Raw genomic sequence first — 3,589 nt, 5'->3', positions numbered from 1 at the left:
AATTTATTAGGAACATTCTCTATTCGAGCTAACTGTATTTCTGACTTTGTGGATTAAAAATCAAGATCAAAAATTTCCTCTAAATTTACCTTTTTCAGAAAATTCACGCCCAAAAGGCAATCGTCATTGATATCAGCAACAAGTAAAGGGAATTCAATTAAATATCTACCTATTTCTATTCTAGCTTTGACTTCAAATTCTACTAAAACTTTCTCTCCAGTAGGATATCTCAAATTTACATTCTCAATTCGAAACCTTCTCTTCCCTTCATCCACAAATCTCTTATTTACGATCGAAACGTCGGAGCCCGTATCTACCTTAAAAGAACATTTTTTTTCATCAATCTTTCCCTGATAGCAGAAATAATTAAAACTCGGCTTAACTCTATTTTCTTTAAAAAACATTTTCTTTATTAACATTTAAAACAACATTTTTATTAGTAAAAATCGGGGTATCGATAATTCGAGCCAAATCCACCCCGCTGAGTTTGACTAAACCGCGTTTCCCCCTTCCTCGGGGCACTCAGACCGGAAATGTCCGGTCTTGCCGCACGTCTAACATTCGCCGCGGCTGGCGCTAAATCTGCTGCCACGCCGATTTCCCTTCTGATCTCTCTTTCCTTTCTCAGCTTGTACCACGTTCTCTTCTGTGTCTCCCTTTCCATTAGTGAAATTATTATTTTGTCCTCTCTTCGGAAAATTTTTATTTAATTTTTTTTTTTCGCGAGCATAACCCTCCCCTTGGATTATTTTCAACGCTTTTGCTCGCTCGACTGCCCGACTCAAAGAGGTTATCCCCTCTATCTGCAATGTCGGATAAAATAATCTGATATAGCCGTCACGAATTGTGAGCAAGCAATTTTGTCTCGAATTTCATAGGGACACTTGGGGTACGCAAGGCGCGACAAACGTTCGATGTCCAAGCCAAGAGTGGCTAAATCCTCTCCAAATTTTTGTCTGCGATTCGTTAACGCGGAATAATAATTCTGAATTAAATGTCCCTCCCCAAAACGCAATTCGAGCTTCGCTTTTAGCTCCGCAAAATTCAGGGAATCGACGTCCTGAACCATCTCCAAAACTGAACGCGCCTTGCCCCTCAAACTCGACGCTAATGCGACGGTCTTCGTCGCCAACTATTCGCTCGCGCAATTAAATTGAGCTGCGAAAAATATTCATGCAGCGGGACTGTCCCATCATACGTATCGGGCTTGAGCTTGTAACGAAGCCCGACACTCACGCCCGCGGCACCATCTTTCGCAAATGCGACACTCTCCCCTGCGCGTGCGGTACGCTCCCCTTCGTTGTTTATTAACGCAACACGGTCCACCGTGTACACATCGCCTGTGCTCGTGCTTCTCTCGTTCGCACACACAACGACGGCGTTTATAACCGTGTCCCTCTCACTCGCGTTGTCCGCGACCGCATCCCCTTCGCGTGCGACCCGCGCCCCGCGCCGTTCGCGGCCCGCGTTTCCGCGTCCCTGGACGCTCTAATATTATGTGGACTTAGCTGCGGGATGTCGCCGAGCTCCTCCTCCTGTCGGCGGAACGTTGTCGCGCATTCGCGCTCCCTTCGTGCCTGTTCCTCTCGCAGAAGACGGACTTCCTCGATGACCGTCCGGAGGATTTCCATGATCGACGACATCGCCGTCGCTTCCGTAGCGTCCCGCTGAGGAGTCTCACCCGAAGCCTTTTCCTCGTGGCTATGGGTACGCTCATCGTTACACGTCCGTATCTCGGACGAGCCCCCAAATTGTTACGCTCGTCGCGCGTCCACGTTTCACTCTCGCACTCACTCACGCGCGACGCGTATTCCGGCACTCACACAAATGAAACCGTCACAGTTAAAGGAAAGGAACTCGTTTATTGCAAGCTCGAAATACAGCGGGACTCGGACAGACACGTCCGAACGAGACGGAATCCCAGAGTCAAATCTGACAAACGATATTTATAAACAAGCGTCGCTAAGGACGATTCGCGACTTCTCTCTACGGGGCGACTCGTATGAGCGCACGGCACGGTCGTACAGCACGGGCGTAACAATATATATTGTGACTTGACAAGTCGCGTCTGCTTCCCGGACGGGCTCGGCCGAGGGGAAGTCGGGGATGCTTCCTCGTTGGTGCGAGGGGGGGGCGGTTGCGTACTATTAATTGGTCTAATAAGCGTTTAAGTTTTAAGGGATCACCGGTGGTGATCGGAGTCAGCCTGTAACGGCCGCGAGCCGCAACGGGAAAGAGCTGTCAGGACTAAGGAGGCGGCCCAGGGACTTGGTCGTTAGTCGGGTCGCCCGGACCTCCCCGCAAGCGCAGGAGTACCGCCGGCCGGAATTCACTCCACACTCGGTCACAACCGCGGCAGGAGAGGAATTGAGAGAACCCCGGGGCACACCCGAGCGAAATGCCTCTCATGCCAGGGTGCCAAGGAGCGGCTCAGGGAAGTGCGCAGCCCTGTGACCGCCACCCCGAGAGGCTGACGGCGGACGGGGCCAAGGCCCGGTCAGCCTGACCCCGAACGCCGGCTCAATCATCGCGGTCCAGACAGCCGGTTGATCTAAAAAGTTCGCGCTGAGTCGGAGGGAGTTGGAGCGGCGCCGCCAAAAAGGGAGGCGCGCGAGACGCTGAGGCACCGGTGCGAGCGCCCTAGAATTGGAGTGGCGCCACCGGAAGGAGCGGCGCACGAGCACTGTCGTGCCGGCCGGAAGCGAGGAGACATCGCCCGAAAACGAGCTGCCCGGACTGAAGGAAGCACCGACGTTAACTGTAAGGTCACCACCCCGCGTTAGGAAAAGAGGGTTCACTTGAGGCGCTGGCCCCAGACGCGTATCGGTTACCTGTAGGAATTACCTGTGGATGGCGGTATGAGCGCGTGCGTTACCTTACGCTCGCATTCCAGAGAATCGTATCGAAAATCGTGCAAGGGCCACGCCGGGAGTGAACTCTCATGTGCGTAGAGACCAATCGTGCCCTCCCCGGGAGCACCGTCGCGTGCCGTTGAATATTGTGAGTCATATTGTGAGTCGAATCGACCGTGTCCTCTCGTGTGAGTCGAAATAATTGTGTCGCGTTTCTTCGTGTTAATCGGAATAATTGTGTCGCGTTGCATCGTGTTAAGCGAAATAATTGTGTCGCGTTTCATCGTGTTAATCGGAGAAATCGTGTTGCGTTTCATTGCGTGAATCGGGATGATCGTGGCGTGTCGTGCGCGGAGATAATGGGGGCAAGTTGCGAAGAAAAAACGGCGAGCCGCGAGTGGTCACGTAGTTTGAAGGGCACTCGCCCTCGTCGTTGAGTAACGTATCCGGGCCCTCGAGGACGACGAATATTGTGCTTGGCGGGACGGAAGGATCGTCGGGATCGGCGCGAGGCCGCGGAATTTCCGGACTTGCGAAAGAATTCGGGATTCGCGTGGCAAACCGCGGGATCGTCCGCGGTACGAGTCCTTGGTTTTGTGTTCGGGGGCGATCGCCGGCCAGCATGGCCTACACGGCAAGACCGCCCATAATTTTTGCGTCGTGCGGAATTGAGGCGGCCCGGGTACGCGTCGAAATTGCAAACGGAGGTGCGGCGATTCGGTTCGTCGGCCTCGTGG

Source organism: Temnothorax curvispinosus, unplaced genomic scaffold (genome assembly GCF_003070985.1).
Source record: "Temnothorax curvispinosus isolate PA1 unplaced genomic scaffold, ASM307098v1 QBEX01008497.1, whole genome shotgun sequence".
Classification (NCBI taxonomy): domain Eukaryota; kingdom Metazoa; phylum Arthropoda; class Insecta; order Hymenoptera; family Formicidae; genus Temnothorax; species Temnothorax curvispinosus.
This window is presented reverse-complemented; position numbering follows the sequence as displayed.